We start from the raw sequence: 25,440 nt of genomic DNA, 5'->3' as shown, positions 1-25,440 counted from the left end.
GGTCTTTGAAACATTGTTTTCCGGAGGCAGGTTATCTTGATTTTCCTAGAACGATAGGCTTATGGTCTGTTGGTGCCAAGTTCATTGCTGCGTAGTGAGCTAGAGGAGGCTGATATTTATTTATTATTTATTTATTTATTTATTTATTTATTTATTTATTTATTTATTTATTTATTTATTTATTTATTTGCTGCCCTTCTCCCGTAGGACTCGGGGCGGCTCACAAAATAAAACAACACGACAATAAAATGATATTAAAATAATCCAATTTAAAATCCCCAAACAATTAAAACTCCTGACAGATCAGGGAATTTGCTGAAAAAGCCATGTCTTCAGGCTGCCGCGGAAAGTGCAGAGGTCGGGGGCCGTCTGGAGCCCAGTGGGTAACTCATTCCAGAGGGTCGGTGCGACCACAGAGAATGCCCTCATCCTGGGCACCACCAGCTGACATTGTCTGGCCGATGGCACCCGGAGGACGGCAATCCTATGTGAGCACACTGGGCGGTGGGAGGCTGGCAGGAGGTGGTCCTGCAAGTATCCCGGGCCCATGCCATGAAGGGCTTTATAGGTAAGCACCAGCACCTTGAAGCGGATCCGAAGGACCACCGGCAACCAGTGCAGCTTGCGCAGGAGTGGTGTTACACGGGAGTAACAAGAAGCTCCCGTAACAACCCGCGTGGCCGCATTCTGGACCAGCTGGAGCCTCCGGGTGCACCCCAAGGGCAGCTCTATGTAGAGGGCATTACAGTAATCCAACCGAGAGATAATGAGAGCATGAGTGACTGTATGGAGGACATCCCTGTCTAGGAAAGGGCACAACTGGTGCACCAGGTGAACCTGTGCAAAGGCCTCCCTTGTCATGGCCGTCAGATGGTCTACCAAGGACAGCCGTGAATCAAGGAGGATGCCAAGATTGCGAATTCTAGAGTTGAATCGAGACCTGGAGCTGCCATAAATGATGAGGAAATGGAAGGTCTTCTAGAATAAAGCTTGGAAATCCCACCCCCTCAACAGCTTGTGTTTACACTGCAACATTCTTATAACCAATCTTTAGCCATGTTTCTTGGAAATAATACTTCAAGAAGAATACAGCAAATTGAGATCCTTTGAGACTTCAAATAGCAACAATTCTTGGGGATTCTAGACAGAGGAAATTACTATTATACTCTTTCAAATGTCTTGGGGATCTCTATTATTGACCGGCTTCAATTAAAATTAAACAGGGAAAGCTTTCTCTTGAGTTCCTGGAGAATAAGTGGAATATGAATCTAATAAAAGTAATTGAGGATTAATGGCATTTTAGGGATGAGAGATTTATTGGAAGCATAACAGAGAATGGTTTATCTGTTCTATCTCATGCAATCTAGTGAAAAATCATTGTGGGTTAATGATAACTTACACGCTCATAAACTAGCCATCCAGGTAGTATCCTGATATTGTGAAAGTTTTGCCCATATGGTTTATGATTTGGTGTTATGCAAACTTGGACAACTTGCAGTAGTTTTTAACCCACTTGGACATTGGCAACCTTGACTGGGAATGATTTACTACAGGAGACATTTGAAAGTCTTCTGATTGGAGAAATTTGCATGAATTCTTGGCCTGAGATCAGCTTTTTTTCCCTTACTGCCTCTTTATGGTTTCTTTTCTATCTATACATTCCTTTTTCGTATTACAGCATCATAGCGAGCTAATTAGTTTACTTTCATCCTGCCAGGAGCATTTCTTCAGGAATAGGACTTGGGCATCCATGGAGTCCATAGGTAAACCCTTGTCCTCTCCTGAAACCTGGTGTAAGATCTATCAACCCTGTGATCCATCACTACCATCCTGTATAATGAATAAACACCATTACTTTTGGGCTGGTGCCACAAGATGTAAACGTTTTAGACACATTTTTACTATTTCTTAGCTAGACTGTGGCTTAGAATCTTGTCTGCCTCTCACTCTCACAATAGGCTAGAGTAGGGGTGTCAAACTTGATTTCATTGAGGCCTGCATCAGGGCTGTGTTTGACCTCGGGGGCTGGGATGGGCGTGGACAGCATGGGCGTGGACAGCAGGACATCACTCATGTCAGGCGCGCCTGTGGTGGTCCAAGTGCTCTGCCAGCGAAAATGGGCTCCTGGGCCCTGTTTTCGGCCTCCTGCAGCCCTTTGCCAGTGTGTTCCCCCCAAGCTTCATTTTCACTGGAAGAAGGCTGCAGGAGACCGTCACGGCTGAAAACAAAGCCTGGGATGGCTGCGTGTGGCCCTCCCAAGCTCCGTTTTCGCTGGCAGAGGCACCTCGGGGCGGACCTTCGCTGTTTCCAGGGTGGCCCTGCAGGCCAGATCTAAGCACCCCGTGGACTGGATTCAACCTTGAGTTTGACACCCCTGGGCTAGAGGTAAAAATGTACCCAAACTAGGGCTACTCTATTTGGCTTGGAAAGAGATATAGATTTATCTCTTCATTGCCATCTAGTGGGCTAGAGGAGGCTGATATTCCTAGATGGACCTGTACCGATCCTTATACAAGTCATTGAAATTTTAGAATCGGGACCAATTTGTTCATTGCACAGAGAGTAATCTAATCCATCCCCAGTTTGATCCAGGAATGTTGAGGCTCTGAGTGATGTATTCCAAAGGTCTGTAAGACCTGCTCCACAAGATAACTGGTTCTCCAAGCAGAAGTTTACATTTCTGGATTCCTTTTACCATAAAATAATTATTCCTACTCTTCAGCCAAAACCCTAAATTGCAGCATGAAATGTAGTCCAGTCCATAGAAAGCAAAACCTATGCAGATATTTCTTACAGATATTTCAACAGTATTGTCATTTTATTCCTCTCAGTTTTGCCTATTCCTTCCATCTTGCCTTCCTTATTTTCCATATCACTAATCCTTTTCAATGGCTTTTCAAGTAAGGCATATAGAATCAGGCAGAATCCATACAAGTTTAAAAATTAAAAAGTATTAATCATTCTTGGGTATGGCAGTTTTATTAATATAGCCTAAAATCAGATTAGCCTTTCTCTTCCTTTTCCTTCCCGCTTTAAACTTTTATTTTTTGTACAGGTTTTGGCCACAGACAACTCCAAGATTCTTTCCCAAGCCAAGAACTTTTAACAAGCCAGGAATTGCCATCCTGTGTTTAGGGATTCGATTTTTGGGTAACCTGATGTTGAATTTTTCATTTGTATTGAATTTCACATTGCTGATTTCATCCCACTCTCCTATTTTATCCAAACAATCCCTTCTCCATAGATATATTAGGATAAGGATTCAGGGGTTCAAGCTGGATTAAGAGCACCCTGTAGGAGGGGTCACTTCCTACCACACACTGTTTTCAGTTCCTTAAAAAGAAGTTGACTCATAATTGTCTTCATGCCATTTCAAAATGCTCTGAAGAAGGAGCAGGAAAAAAAATCAACTTTCCACTTCAAGCTGCTGCAGACAGCAACAAATAACCAAAAGGAAAATATAATTAATTGCTTGCACATATCCTAAATCAACTTACGATCACAATTATGACCATGACTACTTAGCACTTATGACCATAATTGAGCCCCAAATATCTGTGGCTAAATGAAACATTTGTTAACTAAGGTTTGGCCAAGTTTACAACTTTTTTTGCAACAGTTGTTAAGTGAACCATTGCAGTTGTTATGTTAGTAACACGGTTGTTAAGTGAATCTTAACATTGACTTTGCTTGTCAGATGGTCGCAGAAGGTGGTCACATGATCCCAAGGAGCTGCAACTGTCAAAAATATGAGCCATGTCAGTTGCCAAGTATTTGAAATTTGATCATGTGACCAGGGGGATGCTGCAAGGGTCAAAAGTGTGAAAAATGGTCATAAGTCACTTTTTTTAGTGCTGTTATGACTTTGAATGCTCACTAAATGAACTGTTGTAAGTCGAGGATTACCTGTAATTGGGATGAGATGGTTCCTCAGGTATCTTGGCCCCAAGCAAACTGGCACCCAGTGCAGCTCACATAGTAGAGATGTTACATGGGCCATCTTAGGGGTGCCCAAAAGCAATGTATTGATTCCTGCAAAGATGAGTCAGGAGGGTGTCAAGCAGTGGTGAAATGTAAAATTTGTTACTACCGGTTCTGGGGGCGTGGCTTGGTGGGGGGTAATGTGAATGACTGGGTGTGGCCAACTTTTTTTTTTTTTTACTTTTAAAAGCATTTTTTCTACAACCTCTTTGGCTGAAGAGGTTGTAAAAAAATGCTTTTAAAAGCCTCTGACGATCCCAGCTGAGTTGCCTGACTGTCAGAGGCTTTTTTTTCTTTTAAAAACATTTTTTCTACAACCTTTTCAGCCAAAGAGGTTGTAAAAAAAATGCTTTTAAAAGCCTCTGATGATCCCAGCTGAGCCGCGCGATCATCAGAGGCTTTTTTTTTTTACTTTTAAAAGCAGTTTTTTGGCCGAAGAGGTTGTAGAAAAAATGCTTAAAAAAAAAAAAGCCTCTGATGATCACGTGGCTCAGCTGGGTATGGGGGGAGCAGGGATTTTTGCTACCGGTTCTCCAAACCACCCGCCGCTTCGCTACCGGATCGGGCAATCCAGTCTGAACCAGGAGCATTTCACTCCTGGTGTCAAGCCATCTTAACAGGGATGGAATCCAAAAGCTAGGAGATGCAGTGAGGCAGGAGTTCTAGCAAATGGAGCCTTGGTAGTACAGTCGTTTAATGCACCCTGTAATTAACACAGCTGCCTGCAATTTCTGCAGGTTCGAATCTTACCAGGCTCAAGGTTGACTCAGCCTTCCATCCTTTCTAAGGTAGGTTAAATGAGGACCCAGTTTGTGGGAGCAATAAGCTGACTTTGTATAAATATACAAAAGTATGAAGGCTATTGCTTAACGCATTGTAAGCCGCCCTGAGTCTCCGGAGAAGGGCGGCATATAAATCAAATTTAAAAAAAAAAAAATGGAGAAAGATGTGTCCCATGAATTCCAGAGACGTTTATGAGATTTCTTGCAGTTACAAACCCAATGGAGTTGAGACAGACTTTCTTGTATGCAGTCAACATTAGGGAATTGCAGAAATATGGAGCTGCTTTGGACCTGCTGCCACTTTATCCCTGTGAAAAATTGCTCTTCATGCCTCTTGATCTGGACTCCTTGTTTGAAAAACACACCCACACATGACTATATGCTAGAATGCTAGATTGTGCCAAGTATTTTATTTTAAATGTATGCACTGAATGTCTGAGTGTCTTCCAAAAATGAGCCTGGGAGGTTTACCCCCCCCCCATCCCCAGCATATGGGAATCTATATCTGGATTTCACCGTAGTTGTTTACTGAAATGTAAAAAAACAACAACAAAAAAAAAACCAAATAGAAACGCAGCTGTCTATGGTATACTAAGAAGAATTGCAGTTGGCTCTAATGTCAAGGACAGATATTTTGTTGAGTTTCAGAATTCTGAAGAAGGGGTAACAGAAGGGATGCCCCATTCACAAAATAATAAATTGGGACTAGGAAGAAACTCATCCTTTAAATAATCAAATTAATTACTATTTCTTGTAGCAGCAATTTGGGCTCTCCTTCCCTCTCTTTCTTCTTCTCTCCAGCCCCACCCAAACAAACTGACTTCCAATCATCTCCTACAAATAAATGTATTTTCTCCTCTTGCATGCAATAAATCAACATACACAAATATTTATTTTCCAAAAAAAGTGTGTTTATGAAAAACTTTATCTGAACCTTTCTTCTTCTTTTGCCTATTCACATTCCCATCGCTTCTGTTTTCTAACCTATTTTAGAAGGCCTCGCTATTTACTTTGATAGTCTTTTTCAGCTAATCTTCTTAGTGTAAGAAAGCAGAAGTTCTGCTATTCTTTCGTGTTTGTTCCTCTTCTTGTACTGGTTTTGCAGTATCCCCCTCATAGTTTTCTCCATAAAAGCTGCTTATTTGGGGGAATGTATTTGAGGGCCTGAGTGATTGTAATTCAGCGAAGGGATTCTTGCATCAAGGAACACAGAGTTTTCATAGCCAGAGGACATATTTAAACCACTAAGTTCAAGTTTCTATGAGACTTCCTCCAAAATTCTTCTGGGGGAAAAAAATAAAAAGGGAAATGTTTGCTTGTATGCATGGCACTCCTCAAAAATTTCAAAATGCTTTCCCACTGGATAGTTCTATGTGTTCTGCTAACCACCCAAACAAAGTTAATAGTAGGTTACTAACAGAAACTTGTCGGCATCCACATCAATAGACGATTCCTGGAATTCCTTGGGGGAAACCATGACAATTAAACTAGCATATCATAAATACTGGTCTGTTGGGTTAATCGCCTTTTCATGTTTAGCAGAGAACAGGAGAAAAGCAAAGAAAAATAGGGATTGGATACTTTGCCAAGAACTGTAGTAAGCAAACAGTATAGTCCAGTGGTTGCATTATCATATGGGTAAGTGCAAACTTTCTCAGCGGGTTCTTATTTTAAGAAATACGAAATAAGATGAAAGAATAAGAAATTCTTATTTTAAGAAATACTAAAAAATACCTGGGTACATAACAAACTACATAAGAATGTTTGGACTGGAGAGGTAGGAAATGAATGGTTACGTCTTAACTTGGCAGCTCTTAATATTCCCCTCTTGTGCAAACGCATAGATCACCGTAGCTGGGTAATGGCCTGGAAATTTGAAGGAAAGTCTCTTTCACAGTGCAGATATAATACAGCAAGGCTGAATTAAGGCATCAGTCAAACCAAAGATTTTTGCATTTCTTTAATTATAGTGGAAGCACTTCTGAGACTATTAGATAGCTACTGTATGTGATATCCTGCCTTTCCTACAGGAGTTCAAAGCTGCATATACAGGTAGTCCTCAACTTATGACCACAATTTGGTTGCTAAGTGAGACATTTTAAAAATACATTTTATCCCGTTTTATGACCTTTCCTGCCATGGTTGTTAAGCGAATCACTGCAGCTGTTAAGTGAGTAACATGGTTGTTAAATGATCTGGCTTCCCCATTGACTTTGCTTGTCAGACGCTCACAAAAGGGGATCGCATAACCCCGGGACACTACAACCGTCATAAATATGAACCAGTTGCCAAGCATCCAAATTTTGATCACCTGACCATGGGGATGCTGCAAAGGTCATAAATGTGAAAAATGGTCATAAGTCAGTTTTTTCAGTTGTAACTTTGAACGGACACTAAATGAATTATTGTGAGTCAAGAACTACCTGTACAGCTCTTCTTTCTCCATTTTTTCATACCAGAACAACTGAGAGATCACAACAGGCTCAAAGTCACCCAGGGAGTTAGTTTGGATGTAAACCAAGGGAGCTATTTAATCAGGGAGACTTGGATTCAAATCCTTCCTTTAGCTGTGAAGGTAAAATTTATTTTTCCTCTTACCAAGTTGGGAAGACGGCAATGGAATGATTTTTCTTCTCTTCAACTTTGCTGCTGTGCCTCTTAAGGATGGGGAGGGAATAACACAACATCTCAAACGGCATTTGGTAATAAAACCATCTGACATGCTTTATGAATTATTAAGTTCAGAATTGGCAAACTCTAGGGCTCAGTATCCAATCACCGCTTCTCATCTATCATTAAAAAGTATAAATCAAACCTTTTTTATTGCACCTGGTTTTGATTTTTTTTTTTAAAGTTACAGTATTGCTTCCATAAGCTCCCTTCATCAGAGTTGAAAACATGAAGTATAGCTGCCTTTAGGGAAGGCTGATCCGTCATTGATCAGTGTCTAGTGCTCCGTTATCTCATGGAAAAATATTTCTCTCGCAACACAATTTCCTCTTATGTGAATTTCATAGATTTCAAAGCAGTGTTTGATTCCATGTTCTGAGCTAAACTGTGGGAAAAACTGGAGGCCTTGATTGACCAATGCCTACTTCATTTAAGATGAAGGGATCTAGCTTAAAGTAAGATGTAACCACCAGTGCCACTGTTGGTTTCACAAATATCTGGGGTGCCCAGGACAATTTTAGACTTCTCGACTGCTTTCAGATATCAACCCTGTTGCAAAATACAATGTTGCCAAGTTCTCCATAGCAGCCCTTAAAATTTGTTTGATGGTGACCTAGGCCATAAACTAGATTTACGAGCATCTACTTCGCCATACTAGAGAGTTCTGCAATTTGATAAAGTCTTCTGCATATATTCTCCTATATCCATCTAATGACCCTATCCTTTCCTTTAGATCAGGGGTGTCCAACCGTTACCGGTAGCAACTTTAAGACTGAGAAAAGCATCAAGCAAGGTTGCATATTGGCCTCACTCATATTCAGTCTCTATTTCAACTCCATGGTGGCCATCTCCACAATGAAAACTTTCATTTCCCAAAACATGCTGGAAGATACATCTACTCTATGAAGATGATGCAGCACTGCATTCAAGAATATCTATTGATCTTTAAAAGAAGCACTGAGAGCACTGACACAGTATTGCAAGGAAGACCATCTAGACCTCAATCACAAGAAAATTAAAATCGTAAATCTTGTAGCCATCTGTCCTGGAACACTGATGGCCATAAGCCTGAGCAGGCATCCTGTTTCAAATACCTGGGACTAGTCCTACATTCTGCACAGTGGGAAACCCTATGAAGTAAGTTGATGAAAATGCACAAAGGACCTCATCTACTATCTTTACATTTCTTAAGACAAATACCTGCAGTATTCAAATTATTCAAAGCCAAGCTAATTAGCACAACTTATTTATGATGCCCAGCTTGGCCCCTTCTCTACTTTTGCAGTATTACATCTTTTACCAGCTTTAAGACTTGCTAGCTGGGGAATTCTACAAGTTGAAGTCCACAGGTCTTAAAATTGTCAAAGTTGAACACCCCTGCTTTAGATTCTTTTAGGCTCTTGTTTTTAATTTATATTTTCTGTTTCATATCTTTCAGCGTGCCATAACTTTTTTTTTAGATCTTCTATCTATACTGTTTCATTGATTGCACACCACCCTCTGACTGTAATAAAAATTTGTTTAAATCATGGCCAAAGTATAGAATTGTTTTATGGTACAATTTGAGACATATCTAGCTGCCCTTGAGATCCCTGCAATGCTCATCAATTGAGAAGTATTGGCTGTGCTTTGCACACATGGAGGGAACAGGAAGAAGAATTGTGACCTAAGAGGAAGACCAAGATTTTTTTTTCAACCAAATGCCCCTAGGAAGCCGATATCAACACACTGCAAAGCACCAGATCATGTTCAGAATCCATCTGGGGATTATTAAATGGGCAAGTATCCTCTTTAGTGGTTAAGAACATTTCAATTTATATTGCCTAGATGAAAGAGGTCATTAAGAGGTGGTTAAAAATGACTCTCAGGGTTTGAAGGAGTGAAAATGAATTTTGCATCAGGACCTGTACAGACTTGGATAGTAAAGTTTTTGTCAGTTCTGCTCAAATATTTTACACAGATTGGCAAATGAATGGTTAAATGGGAATAGTTAAATTTTGAGTAAAAAATTCTTTAATAAATTTACACATATTGATGCTGTCTTTAATTTTCTTGATTTTTTTAAAAAAAATATTGGGCATATTTGTTAAATTGAATAATGTACTGGACTGAAAATGATGCTATTTATCATAGTGGCCTCAATTTAAGAGTTATTATTTATCTCCCTTCTGTTCCTCACAAGTTCCTAGTTCTAACTATAGCAGGAATTTGGTCCTTTTTCACAGGGTTGAAGATGGTAAGACACATTTAGACTTAATTGGGCTAGGAAAAAAAAAGATCTTTGCTGACATGAACAATTGACACTTCGGGTTAATTCTTATTTTAGAATAGTTTGTAATATATTTATATATTCATTTGATTTATATCATGCCTTTTGTTCAGAAGCTCAAGGCAGAGTCCTCCCTTTCTTCTGATTTTTGCCATAAAAGCAACCCTGTAAATTAGCTTAAACTGACACTGAGTGATTGGCCCAAAATCAATCAGCGAGCTTCAATGGCTAAAATTCTTTATTTTTGGTAGGAAGGGTGGGGAAACGTGGCCTGAAACTGGGATGATTACTCTTAACCAGCTAATAAGTAATGACATTTTAAAACATTAGAAGTTTTTAAAAAGACTATAATTTACTTAATAAGGCTATGTGGGAATACATATAACTAAAACACTTGCTATTTTAATTATTTGGCCCCAATGTCCACCTAACCTCTGAAATTTGTAAGTTATTGACTGTATGGGAAAAGGTTTTCATCAAAAGTAAATGGGCAATTTATTATAAGCTTAAATTAAAATATTTCCCAAGATAAATTTGGAAAATATACTGGAAACGGGGGAATGGAGAATTGGAAGAGTCACATTAATTGATGGTTTCAGACTTTGAAGAAATATAGAAGTGTTTTATATAATTTAAAAGCTTGGTTAGCTCAGCTAAACATTATTTGGGGGAATTTATTGGATCCCACAAAGAATGTTTTCAAAAAGATTGGCAGTCATCCATTCTATGCTGCAGATGTACTCAATCTGAAAAAAATCTTAATGCATATTTTATGGACATGTCCACTGATAATTCCTTGTTGGTTAGTTCTTGGAAGGAATTAAGATTCCAAGATGTTAATGCATTGTTAAACAATATCCCCAAATCTGGAATCCCTTTATTATGAATATCAGGCCTGGAATGGGGAGAAAAATAATTGATTATGCACTCCTAGAATTATACTTGGGTTCCTGATTCAAAAAGTTGGCTTCAGGAAATTTGTCAGCTCTTAGTTTTGAATTAAACTTTACTCTGAAGAAGTGCCAGGACCAGCCAATATTCACTGTTTAAAATATGAATTGTCACTATCTTTCCAGTAAGATAAAACTAAAAACTTGAAACTATAGAATGTTACATTGAAAATTGAATAATGGTATTTTAATTATTTTCCCCCTTTCCATTTTATTTATTTTTATAATTTATTTTTCTCTATGTTTTGTTTTACTGTTTCTCAGCTTTTTAAGTTTAGAATATCTTGCTGGGTGGGAGTTAGTCCACAAGTCTTAAAGATGCTAAGGTTGGCTTGCATCACATTGAGTGAATCATCACATCACATTGAGTGAAGAGGAATTGTCTTGGGCTGCATATAAAATATATAACCTAATTAATGTACATGAATCACATAATAGTGTTACAGATTTACAATCATGTGGGGCTGCATTAGTAGCTACCCAGGGCTGTATGAGGCCCATGGGCCATGGCTTGGACATGCTTGGTCTACATCTACATTTGTTAAAAAAAAAAGGACAACCAACAGGAAATGGATGGACTGAATTAGAGCAGCATTCGGTGCCTCAATGGAAGTGCTGAAAGGCCAGGTTGAGGACAGAACATCATGTCTACATGGTTGCTAAGAATTAACACCTACTTGATGGCAAATAACCAATATTTGTTGTTAATTAATACACAATGTCTTTTAAGAAAATGTAACTATAATGCTTTTTTTTTTTTTTTAAATGTTCTAGGAGATACTCTCTAGTTCATATTTGGACCCATAAGCCATAGTTTTCCTTACTGGAGATGGCAAAAGGGTTCCCAACCTTTTGGGCCAGAGAACATGCTTAGAATTTTGAGAGCATGATATGGAGAGTGTTATAAAATTGTTCTAGAATGTGTGTGTCCAGTCACAAAACAATAATTTAATAGAAAATATATGTGAGTTTAATTCCCAGCATTCCTTCCATCTTCCTTAGACTGTTTCTAGTAAATTGGCTTACTTTTGTGTTCTTTTTTTCCTGGAGGAAATAAGAGTTTATCTTAGTGTTCTGTTTGATAAGTTACTTTTCTACTCTTTTTCTTTTTAATTAAAAGGATTTAAAAAGAAAAATTGGATGGTCTAGGAAACATAGGAGGCATCAAGGAAAGTATTCATTCCTAGATGTGTTAACAGCTTGATTATATTATCATTGTTATTATTACTACTGATTGGTAAAATTTCACCATAACATGTTGCAGTCATGAACTTCATTTATGTGCTACGTGAAAGAGGAGCCCAGTTTTAACTGGACTCTCTAAACATTCAGCTTTGCTAGATAACTGGGCTAAACTAATATGAAAAAAATTACTGTCTACATCCCACATTGATTTGCCATCAAGACCATGTTGAAGCAACCACATATTCTCCATGACAACATCCCACATCTAGTTTTCTATGCCTGTGTCTTGTTTCCCCTTAGAAAAAACATGGCAGTTTTGTTAAAATGAAACCTCCCCAGAATCAGGGAGATGGATTAGAAGGAAGAAGATTGGAAAGAATCTCACTTAGGTCAGCTTTGGGAAAGGAAAACATTACTTCATGTAAACTTTTATTAAACATTCAAAGCACTTTTCAGCCAGGTGTTGCAACAACTCACAATTGTATCATTCTGGGTTGTTTTTTTACTACTGACCAGACAACTGATACTCTCTCCTGTGTTTATTTAATAGGTTGGACAATTTGCTAAAACTAGTTCGAGTCTGCCATTTTTCAGAAAAAAAAACCCATAATGTCACTTCTGTGGTTCTCAACTTCTAAAATGAGTTTAATATAGCTTACAAAAAGCAAAGGCCAAATCTCATTCAGTCAATGAAATCATCACTTGGTACTCTTAGGCCTTGGGCTCCTCCTGAATGTTAAATGTGGCCCTCAGCCTCTGAAAGCTTGCCTAGTACTTGATATAAAGTAGTAGCCTGTAGAGTGCAACACATTTGTTTTGTCTCGCATTGCTGTTTCCACCCATATAATCAAATCATTGTCTCTGCCCTTTTGCCAAATAGGCCCATCAGGTGGTAGCCCATAAGTCTCATTGTTCCTGTTCAAAATTCTTTATATTTGATTTCATGATACTAACACTCCAGAGGTGGTATTCAGCAGGTTCTGACCAGTTCTGGAGAACCGATAGCGGAAATTTTGAGTAGTTTGGAGAACCGGTAAATACCACTTCTGACTGGCTCTGCCCCCTTCTATTCTCTGCCTCCCGAGTCCCAGCTGATCAGGAGGAAATGGGGATTTTGCAGTAACCTTCCTGTGGAGTGGGGCAGGAATGGAGATTTTACAGTATCCTTCCCCTGCCACGCCCACCAAGCCATGCCATGCCATGCCCACCAAGCCACGCCCACAGAACCAGTAGTAAAAATTTTTGAATCCCACCTCTCCCTTTTGAAGTGTGAAAGATCTACTCTTTAACAGCCCAGGTATAGAGAGTAGACATTGTCCTGGACCCAGCAGAACCAGAGAATCCTACAAAGGGGAGGAAAAGAAAGGCCCATCAACTTTGTATTGACTCAAGTTGCAAAATCACTTATTTATCAAGACAATAGACTGTGAAGCTCCTAAAAAAGATACACGCAAAGCTGATTTTCAGTTATTTCAGTATGCCTTGGTCCAAAATGTGGGATGGATCCTCTATGATGTTTGTAAGGGTATGAAAGAAAAAGTGAAGAAGTCACATAGAAGTGCTCATGTCTCAAAAACCTTTCCCTATGTAGTGATATGTGTGCATGCTTCATGCCAGATGTTGTGCAAATATGGGTATGGACAGTGATGGGATTCAGCCAGTTCGCACCAGTTCGGGAGAACCGGTTGTTAACTTTCTGAATAGTTTGGTGAACTGGTTGTTGGAAGAAATCATCAGGGCAGAGAACCGGTTGTTAAATTATTTGAATCCCACCACTGGGTATGGATAACTATTTGCTTTGCTCCATGTATCCAGGCTAATCCTGCAAGATAAAAATGATCATGAGCATTTGATGAGTAGGAAGGAGGAGGATGTACCAGCTGTACAACAAAGTTCATTTTTTTGGAGGGGGGGGGAGGAAATAGTATGCTCTACCACACCCAGTTGAACATGAAGGGCTGCTTTGGGGTGTTTGCAGGGGTGAAATCCAGCAAGTTCTGGAGAACCGGTAACGGAAATTTTGAGCAGTTTGGAGAACCGGTAAATACCACCTCTGGCTGACCCCAGAGTGGGGTGGGAATGGAGATTTTGCAATATCCTTCCTCCAGGAGTGGGGAGGGAATGGGGGATTTTGCAGTATCCTTCCCCTAGAGTGGGGTGGGAATGGAGATTTTGCAGTATCCTTCCCCTGCCACGACTACCAAGCCACACCACGCCCACAGAACCGGTAGTAAAAAAAATTGGATTTCGCCACTGGGTGTTTGTTACAGCTGTTCAGTGTTTTAAATATGCTGCCAAATAGCTGCATCCAAGTGAGCAGGATTGTGAACATAGCACCTATGTCTCTAAAGCAGCTCTACTTCTTCCTAGGATCACACGTCAGCTACAGATGGCTTAAAAGAGTTGAGAAAGGTATTATTTTTGTACCCCTATTCTGAAGCATCTTGCTGAAATCAGTTCCAAGGACTGCACAGGTCTAGTTTATGTGTAATATTCCATTATAATGTTCCTATGGGGTATTTAAACAAAGTTCTTTCATATGGCCATTGCTTTCATTTCCCAAAAATACCATACCTATATTTGCCCTCACGATAGCTGACCTAGAATTGTTGAGAATCCCCCATGAGCCAAATGGTTGGTCCTTCTAACCTACCCAATTAGATAAAAATAGTACCCAACTGGTAGTGCCTGTCCTTCTCTGCACTGTGATTCGTGTTTGGGAATTTCTAAAAATTACAGTTGTTACTCTGTGGGAAGGTGAAAAAGCAAAATGGAACCATCCTTCTGCTCAGTTCCAGAGATGGATGAGATACAAGCTCTCAAGCAGCTGTAGTATTTTGAATGAAAATCAGATTTTCAGTGTTTTCTGATACATCAAGGATGAACTTGAAATAAATCAGTTCAGCTGACCAGCAGAGATGAACATAGGAACACAGCCACTCTAACAATGCTACCAGTGTTTCAAGAGAAGTATTCGCAGAAGTTGTCAGCGGTGGGTTCTAGTTCTTGGAAGTGTTCTGAAATAAACTATTTTCTGCAGTGTGCTTTTCTCTGCATTATGAATTTTATTCCTAATTTACCATATCTGTTGTCCTTTGCAAGTTCCAACATGAACCAGAGGTATAGTCCCATGCTGTAGTGTAGACTTTTAATAGTTGAGTAGTAATTTGTGCGATTCCCATACAGATGTTGGTGTCCCGAGACCCAATGATGGTTACATTATAATCCATAGACCACCACCACTTTGGAACCATTGGACTTTTGAGGAAACGTTGCAGATGCTCTCACCAACGATTATTGTGAAGTTACAAAGCATTTATTTATTAAGAAGCAAGCTGATGAAAATATTCGCTGCATCTCTCCTCTCAGAGGTTTATTACTTACCTGCCCATCCACAAATGCTTCTAGAGACAATGCAGGTCTTAGAGGCTTTAAAAATCAAGATAACACCAGAATTAGTGTTTTTGCTTTAAAAGCTTACCAATTTCCTTTTTTCCCCTTTAAAAAAAAAAAGTAAATTAAAAAAGTTCTTAAAAGAGTCAGAGTTGCAGTGACCCCGACAGGCAGAAAAGGAGATATCTATTAGGATACTATTAGAAATTCAAGCCATATTCTAGGTTCTTCATGATAATGATAGGAGGGTTATCCAAGCGGCCAAGAATAATTTTAATTTCTCTACCTTGTGAAATTGTGATAGGGGAATTTCTTGAACCGGAGCCCTGACTGTTACTAAACCATTAACAGGACCACGCTGATCATCATTTTAGCTATTCTGTTCTGTATCTTTATCCTTTGGGGTGTTTCTCTGGGCTAGTCCAGGTTTCTCTGTCAGCACACCAGATTTTATTTAGTGCTACAATTAGCTTTGCATTAGCTGCTGCGTGAAACATCCACGCGAGTCTTCCCCAGGAATGTCATTTCTTTGGGGAAATACCTAGTACTTTTGGGACAGTGCCCCTATCTACAGCGTGGCACAAACTTATATGAACTCGGACTGCCACCTTATTTAGCACTCGGAGGGGGTGATAACCAATTGCACTTACTCTACATGGCGTGCAGTATCCCCCCCTCCCCCGCATTTGTAAAAACCCACCAAAACTTCAAACTTTCAATTTATCAAATCTTTTAATTGTGATTACACGAGCCTGAGCTGGATAGATAGCTTGGTCACGCATTTCTTAAAAGATTATTGATTCCGCCGCACCCACCCCCTCTCCTCCTCGAGGCTAAAAGGTGTTTCATTCAACAAGGCGGTGCTGCAAGTTTGGATTCACACGCTGCTGCAAGGCGACCTGTTTGTTTTTTTGGGGTTGCCGCCGCCGTTTTAATAAGCGCAAAGCCAAGTGCGGCGGTAGCAGCAGCAGCAGCAGGAGCGGTCAAGGGCGAGGAAGTACTCAGGGCGCCCGGCACACACCGAGCCACCTGTAGGATTGCACCCGACCGCCATCCCGCACACCCCGGGTGAGGAGAAAGCCACGACCCGGGCCAGAAGTAGCAACCCGTTGTCATGGGAACGGAAGGTGTGGAACGCGCACGAGGTGAGAGGGGCAGGGGTGTGTGTGTGGGGGGGTGTTTCTTCCTCCCCGTTTCCTTCGGCGGACGCTGCTGGGGGCCGCCGTTGCTCTTCCCACTTCTGGCGAGCCCCCCCCGCCGTCAGTCCTCCCGCTCGCGCTCTGCCGTTCCACCTCCCGCCAACCCCCCCTCCCCTCCGTTCTGCTTTGGGGCCGCCGCCGAGGTCTGAAGGACTTGGCCGCTGCTGAGCAGACCCAGCCGCGTTGGTAATAGTGGTGGTGGTGGTGGAGTGGGGGGGCGGCGCGCTCGGATTGGCCCAAGCGCGCATGCTCTGGGCGCCCCCGCTCGGGAGCGTTCGGCTCGGTTCGGCTATTTCCGCCTCTTTGTTGTACTAACTCCCGACCGGAATAATTTTTTTCCCCTTCTAACCTTCTCCTGCTTCTCGTTTTCGTTTGGTTTTTTTTTTTTAAAATCCCCCCCACCCCCGGTCTCTTCGAGAGTCTTAAAGGGGAGCGGGCTCCCTCCCTCGTCATCCACCCGCGTGGCCGGCGCCGTCCTCGTTGCTGCTGCTGCTGCTGCTGCCGCCGCTGCTGCTTCTTCCTCCTCCTCCTCCTCCTCTTCCTCCTCCTCCCCCAGCCAGGTCAGTGTCTTTCTCCTTTGGGCTGCCTCCTTGCTTCTCTGCCCCCCTCCTTCCCTGCCTTCCTCCTCCTCCTCTTCTCCCCCAGATCTACCACGGAGGCCCCACAGGGGCGGGTTCCCTCCCGCGGTTGGGCCAAAGGAGTTGGTGGGTGGTGGAGGTCTTTGCGAGAGGAGCCCCCCACCTCCTGGGTGGCGGCAGTGGGCGCCTGCCCCCCCTCCTTGATCGAGAGGAGGGGCTGGTGTGTGTGTGTGTGTGGGGGGAAGTCTTGGGCCAGACCCCCTTCCCTCTTCCTCCTCCTCTGCCTTTGAGCCTGGGGCGGGGTGGGGTGGGGGGAAATCCTAATTTGGGGAGGTGGATTTCAAGGGCACCTCTCTTAACTTTCTGGGACTGCAGCAAATACTTCCAGGGGGCGGGGTGGTCATTTCTCTGATTCAGAGTTGGAGACTTTTTGCTTTCTCCTTTTGGGTAACTACACTGCTCTCCCTCCCCCAGTCAACCATAGCTATCCTAATGTATTTTTAAAATCCTGTCCCGGGACTCCTCTTCCTCTCTCTTCCCTCTTCCTCCCCCCCCCTTTCAACATTGAAGTATTGGCTTCTTCCTTGCAGGAGACGTGTGTGTCCCACTGAAAAAGAAACTCGTCCTGATTTGGGGGAAAAAAAACCCACTACACTTAATTTTGCCTTCTTTCTCACCCCACCTTTCCGCCCCCAAATTATGGCGAGAAATAGTCTTGCTTGCTTTTGCATAGTGACTAAGGGCTTGTTCACCATCAGTGCCGTACTTGTGTAGCAGTGCCCATTGCCGCTCAACTGGTAAGCTTGCCCTACAAGTTTAGCTGTGTTTAAGAAAAAAAAAAGAAAAAAAGTGTGATTGGTTGTGTTTTATCAGGCAGGACAAAAGCTCTGCTGTGGCACAGTTTAAGGTTGTGGCACAGTTGTTGGAAGTCTTGAGTTAATTTGCAGAACTCTTGACTCAATAGCAGCAGTAACTATCTTTGTAGTTCGCCTCTATGTACCAGTGTGTGGACTTTAAAAATGTTCATGGCCTCAAATGTTTGTCTACGTGAATGCACTTGGTTTTGCTTCTGGGGAATGGCTGTACTGGAAATGGTAGATATATGTATTGGGTAATTCAGTAGTAATATGATTTTCTTTTAAATAATATGTTCTGAGTTTTAGAGGTGTGCTTCTTGTCATAAGGTATGATTGCTGAAGAAAGACACTTTTGTGGCTTCAAACTGAGTTCTTCCTGATTATGTTAAAATCAGTTGGTTGGCATTTAAGTTTTGTGTTGCTATGGTAATGTAATGGTTAGAATGGGGTAGTAAATACATAATCTTCCTAACCAATTTATGAGTTGCTGTAAATTTCAAGCACTCTGGAAAAAAAACCCTTAAGACTGTCTATACTGTAATAATCTAGTTTCAAAAATTTTACTATGTTTAACAAATATAATCCTGCATGGAAAAGTATAATGTGAAACTAGTAAGAATTGGGTTTATTCATTTATAGGTGTGCTTAATTTCATACAGCATTGCAACTTATTCTTGAAGTCATTTTATACAATACATATGTACACACACACACTGCATCCTCCTCGTCCCCCTTTTCCGAATTCGCATAATCTGATTATAATTGTAGTATTCATTAAAATGCTAACATTCTCATCCAGGTTTTCTACTATCCTTATTTAGAAACTTTGCTCCAAACTCTGGTGTCCTGTTTGACTAAGATGTTTGTAGTGTTGAAGGTCTTACTAATAAACAAGACATTTTTTTTTACAAAAAGCCTGTTTATATAGTGGCTAAGGCATCAGGCTAGAAACTGGGAGACCACGAGTTTTAGTCCTGCCATAGATACAAAGCCAGCTGGGTGACCTTGGGACAATCACTTTTTCTCAGCCTTGGGAAGAAGACAGTGGCAAATTACTTCTGTAAAACCTTGCCAAGAAAACTGCAGGGACTTGTCCCAGGCAGTCTTCAAAAATTGGACACAATTGAACAGAAGGAAAGTGGGGAGGGGAATCTTGCTGTTCAAAAAAAAGCCCAATTTAAATGTCCCAACTGCTTTGTTTAATTGAAGCTTCTATATTAGATTTTTTTAAAAATGTATTTTATACCCCATAATGCATGGACCTGTTGCATGTGTGTGATTTGTGCACTGCATATATACTTTAGAAACCTAGACCTGAAAAGTATAGTTTGCTGGAATTTGTCAGATACATTGTTTAAATGAAGTTAGTGAATATTGTGGTGAGGGTGGAAGTGACTTAATTTTAAACTTCTTTTCCATTTCTTTATCAACTTTACTGTTAAGGAAGTTCCAAGGATTCCTAGGCATGTTTTAGGGTGCATGGAAAGTTAATGGGGCACAAAAGGCTGTTGGTCCCCATAGCCCTATGCAAACTAAGACTACTACTTTGAATATTCAGATAACAATTGTGCTTTCCAGTTGGAGGTAGGGAGTAATGTGATCCATTTGTACTGGTGCTTTGATTGAACAATTTCTAGTAAGCATGTGGAAACCTATGGTCTAATCTGTATGGTGTATTATCTAGCTGTGTATACTTTTTAATATAAAAGTTTTCTGTTCAGATTAAAAATAGCCTAATTTTATTATTTAAGTCTTCTAGGGAAATATTTCTATCCAACCACATTCCTGTCTTCGCAGTTCTAGGCTAACCCTTTCCCATTATCTTAGGCATTTTAAGTATTACAGTATTCTCAAGACTTTTATGAGTATTTTTTTTTCATTTCTTGGCATGTGGAATTAACTTTTGTACCCTGCTAGTGGCTTAGGTTTTGTCTTTGCATTTTAGATAGGCTGTGTTTGATTTTGTTATTTTGCTATTATAATTTTGGATTATTGATATTGTATCTCAAATTGCAGAGTCTAGAGAATTCTGTATTACAGGGCATGTAATACATCTGATAGAGAACTACATACAATGTGAAAAACCTTCAGTATAATAGTATTATAACGCATGGGTTAACTTCATCAGATACGTGAAGGTAAGCAAAGTGAGCTTCTATGGAAGTTTCAAGTTCTTGTTTGTATAAAATTTTTATCTTCCAAGTAAATTAAATTATGAGTTTTGGTGCCTTTATTACTCATCCTTGAACATTGGGTTGTCATCTCCAACGTTATGTCAATGTGAAACATTCTACAGTGTTTCTCCAAAAACACAACCCACCTTAAAATGAAGCCCTATCACGTTTTTGAGCACATGCAATCAAATTAAGCCCCACCCACAAAATTAGCCCTAATTAAGATCCCACCCACCCCAGAGTGCAGGGGGTAGGGTGAGGCACACAGGTAAAAAATAAGCTAGGGTGGGGATGGGGGGGGTGAAGCTGCCCTACTTACCAGGCGTCGCATATTCCGACACCTACCTTGCCTTCTGCGGCCACTTCTGTGGCCACTTGCTGCCACTTGCATGCATCGCCCTGGCCTCCGTTTTGCCTTCAGATGCCTGCCGGAAGGCATCTGCAGCCGATAACAGAGCTCTGTTATCACCTGCAGATGCCTTCCGGCAGGCATCTGAAGGGAAAACTGAGGCTGGGGTGATGCGTGCAAGGGGTGGCAAGCAGCCACAGAAGAAGTGGGCCAGGAGCGGACTTCTGCTGGGTGGGGCTGTCAGTGCCATCGCCGCGAGGTGAGTCAATAATTAGAACCCTCCAAAAAGAAGGCCTAGCCATTTTTTCCGGGGTCAAAAGAAAATAAGACCTGGCCTCCTTTTTGGAGAAATACACTACATACTGTTTTGGTTCTGGTGTTCAGAACTGATACTGATGCAGCCATAGTGAAATACATGGTAGGTGAGGAAAGAAGGGAAGAACAGTCTTGTCATACTTCTTCTCAGTTGAACTCCTGGTACAGCCACTAATGGTTATATTTCAGAAACCAGCACTTATTCTGCTCCGTTTGACTGTGGTAGTCAAAAGGAAGGCAGTATGTAGAATAAATTCTTACTTCCCATTTACTTTTGCCATAGTTCAATTTTCCTTGTATTTCATTTCTGAAAGGCATGTGCATGAAACTGCTCTATACAGGTAGTCGTTAACCTTATGACTACAATGGAGCCCAAAATTTCCATTGCTAAGGAAAGCAGTTGTTAAGTGAGTTTTGTCCCATTTTATGACATTTTTGCCACAGCTGTTTAGTGAATCACTGCAGTTGTTAGGTAAATCATGCAGTCAGTAATCTGGCTTCCCCCCATGGACTTTGCTGTCAGTAGCCATCTGGAAAGGTTGCAAGTGGTGATCACGTGACCCCAGGTCTGTGCATCTGTTATAAATACATGCCAGTTGCCAAGTGCCTAAATTTTGATCACGTGACCAAGGGAATGCTGCAATGTTGTAAGTGTACTGGTCATAAGCCACTTTTTCAGTGCCATTGTAATTTGAAATGGTCACTGAACGAATGATAGTTAAGTGGAGAGTACCTATTCTATGGTATCTCAAGGAAAAGTATATTAATGTAATCTTGATCATTTTGTCACATCCTCACATCTTGCTCCATAACTAACTTCTTTCCATAAACTAGCATGTGCTGGCTTAGTCAAGAAAATTTATTTAAATAACTAGTTGTTCTTCACTATGAAATTACTATTCCTATTGCCTGAAAAACGTTTGGTTAAAGAATGCCATATCCTCCTTTTTTCTACTGTCAAGGGAAAAAAAGCCATATTTATTCCCTGTTTAAACCTTAAACTTTAAAACAAGGAGCACAGGTTCTCCAGTAGTTATGCAGTTAAGAAAAATGAGTCACTGTTTTCTCAGATGCTGCGAGTACAAACAGGTGTGTGTGTGTGTGTGAGAGAGAGTAGCTTTAAAGTACAGATGGAATTTAGGGCAAAACCTTTACTATCATCTTTTTCACAATGTTATTTTCCCTGCAAAATTATCTCCCTTTTATTCCCTCTTATCCAACACATGATCATCCTGTTCTGATGAACAATTTGTACAGTTGGTTAAAAAAAAAAAAGTGGTTAAACTTTTACTATATGATCTTGAGCTGCAAATAACGGTAGAGGCAACATATGAATGCGCACACATGAATAAGAGTCGGTTACACATTTTACAGAAGAAAATTGTGGAATGAGACGGGAAACCTGTGAAATTTGAAATTTCAAACTATAGCCAGATGACTTTATTTTTTTAAATGTTCCAGCAAAGGTTTTTAAGTGATTCTACGTGTCTGACATAAACTGCACACTGTAGGAACAGATTTACCGAGGATGTTGCTCCTACTCTATAATGATGGTCTTCTTTTTTTATGGAAAATTTGCAGAGGTAGAGAGACATAGGTTAGGAACAGCATTTACGTTTTGATACAGGATTCTTCTTTATGGATCTATATCAGAAGTGAAATGCTCCTGGTTCGGACCAGATCGCCCGATCCGGTAGCGATGGAGGCGGGTGGTCCGGAGAATCGGTAGCAAAAATCCCTGCCCCCCCCATTGTCCAGCTGAGCCGCGCAATAATCAGAAGCTTTTTTTTATTTTTAAAAGCATTTTTTCTACAACCTCTTCGGCCAAAGAGGTTATAGAAAAAATGCTTTTAAAAGTAAAAACAAAGCCTCTGCTGATCAGGCAAGTCAGCAGCGATCGTCAGAGGCTTAAAAAAAAAAGAAAAAGCTTCTGCCGATCAGGCAAGTCCGCTGTGATCGTCAGAGGCTTTAAAAGCATTTTTTAAACAACCTCTTCAGCCGAAGAGATTATAGAAAAATGGTTTTAAAAGTTAAAAAAAAAAAAAAAAAAGTTGGCCACGCCCACTCAGTCATATTAACCTCCCCTCCACCAAACCACGCCCACAGAACCGGTAGTAAAAAAGTTTACATTTCACCACTGGTCTATATGGGTGATGGCATTCAGACACGTCTTCCCAAATAGCCTTCTGAAGCACAACAGCTGGAAATTCTACAGAACTGCTTTTGAAATGTAGTCGTCATTCTAAAATTCCCTGTCTAGAGAAAGCTAGTTGAAGAAAGAAGCTATGCTGAACGTTTGATTCCTGACAACTAATTTTCTATGTGCTGGAGTTTTTCCTGGGAGCATTCAGACATATATTGGTGTCACCTCTAGCTTCAGTCCAGAAAAAGCAAATAAGTAGTCTTGAAAAATTTATGATGCTCTAGTTTGTAATAATTTCTTTTCCATTTTTTTTTCGACCAGTTGGGTCTGCTTTGGGAGTAAATTGTTATACTTTCTCTTACCTTCATTCTCTTCAAATAAGCTTAGGTGAAAAAAAACAGCATTATTTTCCCTTGCATTCAGAACCATTCCTCAGTCTATTGCAACTTTTTTTGTTTGTTCTTAACCCTGTCACAATATTATTTTATCTGTCACCACTTTGACAAGGAATTATGCTGTTCTCACAAATATGCTGCGAACAAATAACTTTTTATTATCTCCTTAAATTTGACCTTCTGAATAAAAGTTGCTTTTAGTACTTAAGGTTAAGATCAACAGCCGCTTAAAATTGAATGGACTGCCCTCCCTCTCAAAACCCCCTCCACCCTGATAATTTTCTTGGAATTTCTCTACTTTTAAAAAACTTTAGAAGTGAAGGATCTCATTATGCAGCGTCAGTATACTGAATGCCTATCAGTACAGGTAGTCTTCGACTTACGACCACAATTGAGCCCCAAAATTTCTGTTTCTAAGTGAGACAGCTACTAAGTGAAATTTGCCCCATTTTACGACCTTTCCTGCCACAGTTGTTAAGTGAATCACTGCAGCTGTTAAATTATAACACAGTTGTTAAGTAAATCAGGCTTCCCCATTGACTTCGCTTGTCAGAAGTCACAAATGGAAGTCATGTGACTATGGGACACTGCAACCATCATAAATATGAGTCAGGTGACCATGGGGATGCTACAACTGGCATAAGTATGAAAAAATGGTCATGTCTCTTTTTTCAGTGCTGTTGTAACTTTGAACTGTCAGTAAATGAACTGTTGCAATTCGAGGACTACCGGTACACTGCCCAGACCATCTAATTGGTGAGATGGGCAACTGGTTGTTTTCTTGTTAATGTGGCCTGTACAGTGGAGATTGAGAAACATTAGCCTGTATGGGATAGAATTGAACTTTGGTTGTGTTTGTTGGATGCCAGCCCAAATGTGCCAGGGCTGACCAATACTGTCCAAACACTTAACAGGAAATGCAGCATCTGGCATAAGTTTGATTAAATCTGATAATTTAGTCTATATTTCTCTAGTCTATTAAAATAGACCTTAAAAAGCCTCAATTGGGCAAATGTATGAAGGTTAGTGGGTGGTGATGACTGCAGTCTGCAGTCAAGAGTTGAATCAAAGATTGTGATTCAACGTGTAAGAAGAGTAGATAGTAAAGACCACAAATCAACAAATGAAACGTAATGAAATGCCTTTTTGAGTAAACTTGATAACTTCCTGCAAGTAAATAAAAGTGTAGATTTGTGAATAAATGGTCTAAAGAGTATGTCAGAAAGTATCATTTAGATTGTTACAGGTACATATGAAAGTTCAGAAGTTGGAGATGTTTACTTTAGTCACTGTTGATGATAGAAGAACTAGAGACAAGTTGTAGGAAAAATTAGGAAACATTCTGAATGATGGGGTGTAGGAGGGAGAAAATCTGTTATATGGCACGAATGGATACTTGGAAACAAAATGTGAGAGTACAATAAAAGGTACTTGGTCATTCAGAGACCCAAGCTATGACTGATAAGTAATGACTTACATCTGTTTGTTTCAAATATGTGGCTTAAGCATGTGTCTGTATGTACACATGACAGAGGAATGAATATGCATATGAAAGCATGATTGTTTATGATGAAAGACCTTTAAAATTGTTGAAGGATACGAACATCGTGTGGCTTCGAATGTGGGTTAGTGGTAGCACTGAGAATGAATCTTGGAAAACAGCATATGACAGAAAATGAAAGGAGGGAAAGAAAGAAGCGTGAAAGTGAACATTTTCAGGAAGATAAATTATTAGTCCTTTAGGAAAATCCCACTCGAAGATTAATCTCCAAACAAAGTGGATGTAAGGAAAAGGACTGAAATCTTGGAGCAAAATGAAAAGAATCTGATTCAAGTGGGTCAAAATCAGATGGAGAAGGTACTCTGGTACCAAGACTTGAAGAACTTTAGGAACAAAAGCAGCCCTTGGAAGCTCATAGAGGGCAAGTGCAAGGTCTGAAGCTGTGGGGTAATGGGCCATGGCATGCTGGACCAGTTGAAGATTCTTAGTCATCTTCAAGGGTGCAACTCATGTTGTATACATGGTAACAGTTCAGATGGAGTATAAATTAGGGTTGCAAGGCCCTTTGTTTTCAGATTGGTCCACAACTAGTACACGAGGCAGAGTTGGGCAAAGATCTCCGTGGCCATGACTTTCACCTATCGACTGGTGTAGTAATGAATTCAAGAGGACCTCCAAGTTACTGTTCTGCTCTTGAGA

General features: G+C 40.6%; 1 protein-coding gene across 1 annotated transcript in view; it reads left to right on the top strand.

Moving 5' to 3' along the window:
• Nucleotides 1-19,966: 19,966 nt before the first annotated feature.
• Nucleotides 19,967-25,440, top strand: part of PCGF3 (polycomb group ring finger 3) — a 53,502-nt gene continuing 48,028 nt past the window's right edge. The window contains exon 1 of the mRNA XM_070935439.1: nucleotides 19,967-20,002. The gene's annotated coding sequence lies outside the window, so the exon portion shown is untranslated. The remainder of the gene's footprint in view (nucleotides 20,003-25,440) is intronic.

The sequence above is a fragment of the Pituophis catenifer genome, unplaced genomic scaffold (assembly GCF_029215685.1).
Source record: "Pituophis catenifer annectens isolate HBS135680 unplaced genomic scaffold, rPitCat1.0.hap2 SCAF_2, whole genome shotgun sequence".
NCBI lineage: Eukaryota > Metazoa > Chordata > Lepidosauria > Squamata > Colubridae > Pituophis > Pituophis catenifer.
This window is presented reverse-complemented; position numbering and strand designations above follow the sequence as displayed.